General features: G+C 35.4%; 1 pseudogene; it reads left to right on the top strand.

Moving 5' to 3' along the window:
* The first annotated feature begins 7289 nt into the window (after positions 1 to 7289).
* Positions 7290 to 7859, top strand: LOC134386517 (small ribosomal subunit protein uS12-like; annotated as a pseudogene).
* Positions 7860 to 8414: the final 555 nt, after the last annotated feature.

Below are 8414 nucleotides of genomic sequence, written 5' to 3'. Positions count from 1 at the left end.
GTATTGTCTGCTTTACATTATAAAATCCCTTAGCATTTAAAAATGCTTAACCATTCAAAATAAATTGGTAACATTTACAACGATCTATGTATATTTTATGGGGAAAAAACTTGAATAAGCCTGCTTGTACATAAATTCTAAGCAACAAAACTAACTACTCCAGTCATTCAGCAACACAGAACAAAGTAACTTCTTGTAAGAAGTTTTTATTTCTGGATAATTGCTTTGATATCAGGTAGATTCAGCCTAAATTATGTATCAAGTCTTATAATACTTTCTAGGATTGAATCTTTATGAACATTTCCCCTCAGCACCTCCACATGATACTATCCCATGACAAAAATGACCCCTGCAGAAAATTATTTTTGGCTCCTGCAGGATTATTGTTGCTGGAAATATCATTTTCAGTTTTGGCAATCGTCATTAGTAAAATGCATAGATCTTTTGTCTCTGAATCCTAATAAATTTATGCTAGCCATATATAGGTATCACCTGATTTTATAGCATATTTTTGAAGCATAACATACATGTTGAAATGTGCATAAATCATAAAGGTACAACTGGATGAGTTTCACAAAGTAAGCACACGTAAGTAATCAGTGCCCAACTCAATAAAAAGAAGACTACCTGCAAATAGTAAATCAGCAAGTTTGGTGTATTATTATTATTAAACTTGTAATAGCTAGAAGTGGGACTCCTTATAGCATATTGTGACTTTTTATGAAGTGGAAACCATCCTCTACAGGATGATTAGGTTAACTACATTCTTTTTTCTTTCTTTAATTTTCCAACTTTATTAAACTAATCATTTTATTTATTTATTTTTATTGAAACATAATTGATTATATATATTTGTGCAGTAAGGAGTTCAATATTGATACCTGTGTACAATATTTGATGATCAAATTAGAATAATTAGTAATACTCTTTACAAAATGTAATCATTCTTTGTGACCCTTAACCAATTTCTCAATAACCCTCCTTCCCCCCTTGACCCTTTACCATTTCTAATAACCACAGTTCTGTTCTCTCCTTTTGAAAGTTCAACATATCATCGTGATTATTGTTTCTTTCCTTCCTTCCCTCTCTTTCTCTTTTTCTTTCTTATTTATTTATTTATTTTGGCTCCCACGTATGAGTGAGGACATGTGGTATTTCTCTTTCTGTGCCTGGCTTATTTCATTTAATATAATTTTCTCCAAGCTCATCCATGTTGCTGAGAATGGCAGAATTAGCAGAGTAGTATTCCATTGAGTATATATATCACATTATCCAGTCATCCATCAATGGACATTTAGGTTGGTTCCATATCTTGGCTATTGTAAATAGAGCTGTGGTAAACATGAGAGTGCAGGTATCCCTTTGACATGATGATTTCCATTCCTTTGGGTATATACCCAGTAGTGGGATTACTGGATCATATGGCAGTTCTATGTGTAGTTGTTTGAGAAACTTCCATACTGTTTTCCATAATGGCTGCATAATTTAAAGTCCCACCAAAGGTGTAGAAGTGTTCCCCTTTCTCTGCATCTTAGCCAGTATTTGTTATTCTCTGTCTTTTTGATAATAGCCAGTCTAACTGGGTTGAGATGATATCCCAATGTGGTTTTGATTTGCGTTTCCCTTATGCTTAGTGACGTTGAACATTTTTTTCATGTATCTGTTGGCCATTTCTATGTCTTCCTTTGAAAAATGCCTCTTTAGCTCCTTTGACCATTTTTTAATCGGGTTATTTGTTGTTTTGAGTTGTTTGAGTTCCTTGTATATTTTGGATATTAATCCCATGTCAGATGTATAGTTTGCAAATATTTTATTCCATTCTGTAGGTTGTCTTTTCATTCTGTTGATTGTTTCCTTTGCTGCAAGAAGCTTTTCATGTTCATATAATCCCATTGCTTATTTTTTCTTTTGTTGCCTGTGCTTTGGTGGTCTTATTCATAATGTCTTTGCCCAGTCATTCCCTATGTTTTCTTCTAGGAATTTTATATTTTCAGGTCTTATATTTAAGTATTTAATGCATTTTGAGTCTATTTTCATATATGGCAAGATGTATGGGTCTAGTTTCATTCTTCTACACATGGTTATCCAGTTTTCCTAGCACTGTTTATTGAAGAGGCTGTCCTTTCCCCAGCGTATGTTCTTGGTGACTTTGTTGAAGATCAGTTGGCTGTAAGTATGTGGATTGATTTCTGGGTTACATATTCTGTTCCACTGATTGGTGTATCTGTTTTTGTGATATTACTGTGCTATTTTGGTTACTATAGCTTCGTAGTACAATTTGAAGTCAGGGAGTGTAATGCCTCTGGCTTTATTTTTTTTGCTCAGGATTGCTTTGGCTATTCAGGGTCTTTTGTTTTTCCATATAAATGTTAGAATTGCTTTTTCTTTTTTTTTTTCTTTTTTTTTAAAAAAGATGACCGGTAAGGGGATCTTAACCCTTGACTTGGTGCTGTCAGCACCACGCTCACCCAGTGAGCCAACCGGCCATCCCTGTATGGGAACCGAACCCGTGGCCTTGGCGTTGTCAGAACCACACTCACCCGAATGAGCCACGGGCCGGCCCAGAATTGCTTTTTCTATTTCTGTAAAGAATGTCAATGGTATTTTGATTGAGATTGGATTGAATCTATGGATTGCTTTGGGAAGTATGGACATTTTCACAATGTTAATTCTTCTAATCTATGAGCATGAGATGTCTTTCCATCTCTTGGTGTCATCTTTAATTTATTTCAGCAGTGTGGTCATTTTTTTTTTTTAAGAAGGACACTATTCTAACTAGGAAGTTCATCTCCCAGCAATGTTGTAATCATCAGTGTTCTTCAAGTGAAAAATAAAGACAAACATGTAGGCATATAGCATTGGCTTTGTAATTCACTAATACTGAATTATTCTTTTTCTCTATTGCCCAAAGTTGAAATTAGGCAGCAAAAAGCAAACTTAAAGCCTATTTTGAAAAACTAGCTTTTTCAAAGAATGATTAAAATATTTCTTTCTCCTAACTTAAAAACAAAGTATTGATTTCTTAATTTATACAGTTAACTTTGGAAAATGAGGAAAATACTCATGCTAGAGCCTCTTTGGATCATAATGACAGATATATGTATATACGACTATTATCCCTATAATATTTAGATATGGTTTATTAACCAAATCATGTCAAAAGTAGTAAAGTTACTTTTGACTTAGAAAGTGAAACTTTCAATAGAAAACATCTATCACATTTGTAGAAGATAGAAGTTATAACATAAATGGTATGCTCAGACATTGAAATGAGTTAGTCATCTAATATAGAAATAAATTTATTTTGAGTTCACTGAAAAACAAGTTAAAAAGGGAACAGTGTTAGATTACTGGGGTTCCTTGTCTAATAAAAGAAAGAATAAAAGTATTTTAGTACACTATGACCAAGTGGGATTTATTCCTAGAATGCAAGGGTGGAACAATATATGAAAACCAATCACTGTCATGTGCCACACTAACAGAATAAGGAAAAAAGCCACACAATTTTCTCAATTGATGCAGAAAAATTATTTGACAAAATTCAACACCTTTTCATGATAAAAACACTCAACAAACTGGAAATAGGAGGAAACTACCTCAACATAATAAAGAACATAAATGAAAAGCCCACAGCTAACATCATACCCAATGGTGAAAGACTGAAAGCTTTTCCTCTAAGATCAGGAACAAGACAAGGATGCCCACTTTTGCTACTTCTATTCAACACAGTACTGGAAGTCCTAGTGAGAGCAATCAGGCAAGAAAAAGGAATAAAAGGCAGTTAGAAAGTAAAAAGAAATCTCTGTTCACAGACGACATGATCTTATATGTAGAAAACCCTAAAGATTCCACTGAAACAAAAACTGTAAGAATTAGTAAATAAATTTAGCAAAGTTGAAGGATACAAAATCAACACACAGAAATAAGTGTGTTTTTATGCACTTAACAATGAACAATCTGAAAGGAAATTTTTTAAAAATTCCATTTATGAGAGCCTTACCCAAGGAGGCAAAAGACTTGTACTCTTAAAACTACAAAATGTTGCAAAAGAAGACATAAAAAAACGGAAAAGCATCCTGTGCTCATGAATTAAAAGACTTAATACTGTTGAGATGTCCACATTACCCAAAATGATCTGCAGAGTTAATGTAATCCCTATCAAAAATAGAAAAATCCATCCTAAAATTCATATGAAATCTCAAAGGACCCAGAATAGCCAAAACAATCTTGAATAAAGACAAAGTTAGAGGTCTCACACCTCCTGACTTCAAAACTTATTACAAAGCTACAATAATCAAACAGTGTGGTACTGGCATAAAGATAGACATATGGACCAATGGAATACAATTGAGAGCCCAGAAATAAATACTTGCACATATTATTGAATGATTTTTGGCATGCGCCAAGACTATTCAATAGGGAAAAGACAGTCTTTTTAACCAATGGTGTTGGGAAAACAAGATATCCACATGCAAAATAATGAAGTTGGGCACTTATTGTATTAGGCTGCTTGGGCTACCATAACAAAATACCACAGACTGGGTGGCTTAAACAACAGAGATTTATTTTTCTCACAGTTCTGGATGCTGCAGGTCCCAGATCAAGATGCCAGCCAGCAGAGTTGGTTTCTGGAGAGGCCTCTCTTTCTGGCCTGAAGATGACCACCTTCTCGCTGTGTCTTTGCCTGGCCTTATCTCTGTATACACATAGAGAGAGAGGAATCTCTAGTGTCTCTTCTTCTTATAAGGAAACCAGTCCTAACAGATTGAAGCTCCATTCTTATGATCTCATTTAACCTTAATTATCTCCTTAAAGGCCCTTCCCTGACTGCAAGTAGGGAAAGCACAGCCTTGGGGCACCAGCATTAGAAGTAAAAGACCCTAATCCAAATACAATTACATTGGGGGTTAGGGCTTTAATATGAGTTGGGGGGAGGGACATAGTTCAGTCCATAAACTTACTTATGCCATATACAAAAATTAACTCAAAATAGGTCAAAGACCTAAACATAAAACCTAAAACTGTAAAACTCTTAGAAGAAAACATAGGAGAATAGCTTCATGAAATTAGATTTGTCTATGATTTCTTCGATAGGATACCAAAAGCATAGGCAACAAAATAAAAAAATAAATTGAAATATGTCAAAATTTTTGCGTCAAAGGACACAATCAACAGGATAAAAAGGCAACCTACAAAATTGGGGAACATATTTGCAAATCATATATCTGACAAGGAGTTAATATCCAGAATACAATCGTGCGTTGCTTAACAAAATGTTCTGAGAAATGCATCATTAGACAATTTTGTTGTGCAAACGTCATAGAGTGTATTTACATAAACCTTGATGTTATAGCCTGCTATAACCTAAGCTGTATGGTATAGCCTATTGCTCCTAGGCTACAAACCTGTACAGTATGTCACTGTAAAGAATATTGTAGGCAATCGTAACACAATGGTAAGTTCTTGTATATCTAAACATAGAAAAGGTACAATAAAAATGTAAAATAAAAAATGGTACGCCTGTTTGTGGCATGTATTATGAATGGAACTTGCAGGATTGGAAGTTGCTCTGTGTGAGTCAATGAGTGAGTAGTGAGTGAATGTGAAGTTCTAGGACATTATTGTACACTACTGTGGACTATATAAACACTGTACACTTAAGCTCCACTATAAAAAAAGTAATTGCACTACAACGTTATGACAGCTATGTCACTAGGTGATAGGAATTTTTCAGCTTTATTATAATCTTATGGGCCACCCCTTCGTATATATGGTCTGTTGCTGAGCAAAACATTGTTATGTGGTGCATGGCTATACATAAAGAACTCCTAAAACTCAACAATGACAAAACCCAAACCACTAGAAAAAAAATGGGCAAAGGACTTGACTAGACATCTCTCCAAAGATGGTATACAATGGCCAACAAGCACATAAAAAAATGCTCAACATCACTAATCATTAGGGAAATATAAATCAAAACCACAATGATATATCGCTTCACATTCATCAGGATGGTTACAATAAATAGATAAATAAATGAATGAATGAATGAATAAAGAAAGAAAGAAAGAAAGTGTTGACAAAGATGTAGAGAAATTGGAACCCTTGTATACTGTTGGTGGGAATGTAAAGTGGTGCAGCTGCTATGCAAAACAGTATGGCAGTTCCTCACAAAATTAAAAATACAATTACCGTATGACCCAGCAATTCCACTTCTAGAAATATATCTAAAGAAAATCGAAAGCAGGGTCTTGAAGAGATATTTGTACACCCATGTGCATAGCAGCCTTATTCACAATAGCCAAAAAGTGAAAGCAACCCAACTGTCCATTAACAGATGAACAAATAAAAAAAATGGGATAATGTACGTACAATGGTGTATTACCCAGCCTTAAGAAGGAAGGAAATTCCGACAGAAGCTACAACATAGATAAACCTTGAGGACATTATGTTAAGTGAAATAAGCCAGTAACAGAAAGATAAGTACTGTATGATTTCACTTATATAAGGTATCTAGAGTAGTCAAACTCACCGAAACAAAAAATAGAATGGTGGCTGCCAGGGGCTGAGGGTGGGGAGAGGGAAAATGGAGAGTTGTTTAATGAGTATATAAATAAGGGTTCTCTAGAGAATAGAACCAACCCCTTGTGTATATGTACACATAGAGAGAGAAAGAGAGAAAGAGGTTTATTTTAAAGAATGGGTTTACATGATTATGGAGGCTGGCAAGTACAAAATTTGCAGGGTAGGCTGGCAAGTTGGAGACCCCAAAAAGAACCAGTGTTGCAATTCAAGTCTAAAGGCTATCAGACTAGAGACCAGAGAAGAGCCAATGTTGCAGTTCAAGTCTGAAGGCTGTCTGCCAACAGAATTCTCTATTGCTCAGAGAAGGTTGGTCTTTTGTTCTATGTAGGCCTTCAACTGACTGGATAAGGCCCATCCACTTTATGCAAGGCAATCTGCTTTATTCAAAGTCCACCGATTTAAATGTAAATCTCATCCAAAAATACCTTCACAGAAACATCAAGGATAATGTTTGACCAAATATCTGGGAACTGTGGCTCAGCCAAATGTACATATAGAACTAATCATCACAAAGGGCATAGAGTTTCAGTTTTATAAGATGAAAAGTTGTGGAGACTGGTTTCACAACAATGTGAACATAACTAACACTACTGAACTGTATACATAAAAATGGTTAAGATGGTAAATTTTGTGTTGTGTGTATTTTACCATAATTTTAAAAAATGTATATTAGATCTTACACTTGGGCTTATGGCACCAGCAGAATGGGCAAGTGTTGCAATCTTTGTACTGCTAGGAAGCTCTGTAGCCACCAGCAGGACCAGAAGTGGCATGATAAACAGTACAAGAAAGCCCATTTGGGTACAGCCTTGAAGGCCACCCCGTATGGAGGCACTTCACATGCAAAGTGGATTGTGCTGGAAAAAGGAAGGGTTGAAGCCGAACAACCAAGTCCTTTCTCTCTCCTCTCTCTCTCTTTCTCTCTCTCTCTCTCTCTCTCTCTCTCTCTCTCTCTCCTTTTTTGGCAGCTGGCCTTTATGGAATCCAAACCCTTGACCTTGGTGTTATCAGCACCATGCTTTACAAACTGAGCTAAATGGCCACCCCCAAATATCACCCCAGCTGATCAAGAAAGGCAAGAAAATCACAGCTTTCAGACCCAGTGATGGTTGACTAAACTTTATTTAGAAAAACGATGAAGTTCTGGTTGCTGGCTTTGGTTGCAAAAGTCACGCTGTTGGTGACATTCCTGGAGTTTGCTTTAAGGTTGTCAAAGTAGCAAATGCCTCTCTCTTGGTCTGATGAAAAGCAAGAAGGAAAGACCAAGGTCATAAATTTTGATGCTGCAAAAATGGTAGTAGTTAATTTTCATATGCTAAAAAGAAGTAGATTAGGGAGAGAAATTTCCTTTCACTGAATACCAAAAGAAATCTTTCCCTAAGGGACATTAGGATACAAACTGGATTTTATCTTCATCTTGGGGTTTTGCAAATGACTCAAAAGATGTTCCTCAAACAACAAATGCCTATAAATGTTGAGAGGGCAAATTATTAGGTTATATCTCAAAGAAATGATTTCTGTGAGGAGTTAAGTTTACAAAATTCATATATATGGCTTCCTGGAAATATAATTTTTCTCAGTGATAGAGCATAAAGACTAGGAGAAATAGTAGCTAATTTGTTCTCTTGATCATTACTGTCAAATAACAAACTTTTCAAGCGAAGTGTTGTTTATAGATAGATAGCAGTCAATTTGTGGCTAATCATATGACAGATGACAGCAATTTCAGTATTTTGGTAAACATTGCTGTGTACACAGGAGGTAGAATTCAACCCATAAGATAACCTAATCTATGCTTCCAAAGCATTTTGAGTAGATTTTCTGGAATT

The sequence above is a fragment of the Cynocephalus volans genome, chromosome 9 (assembly GCF_027409185.1).
Source record: "Cynocephalus volans isolate mCynVol1 chromosome 9, mCynVol1.pri, whole genome shotgun sequence".
In the NCBI taxonomy this organism is placed as follows: Eukaryota; Metazoa; Chordata; class Mammalia; order Dermoptera; family Cynocephalidae; genus Cynocephalus; species Cynocephalus volans.
Note: the sequence above shows the minus strand (reverse complement) of the source record. Positions and strands in the feature narration are given on the sequence as shown.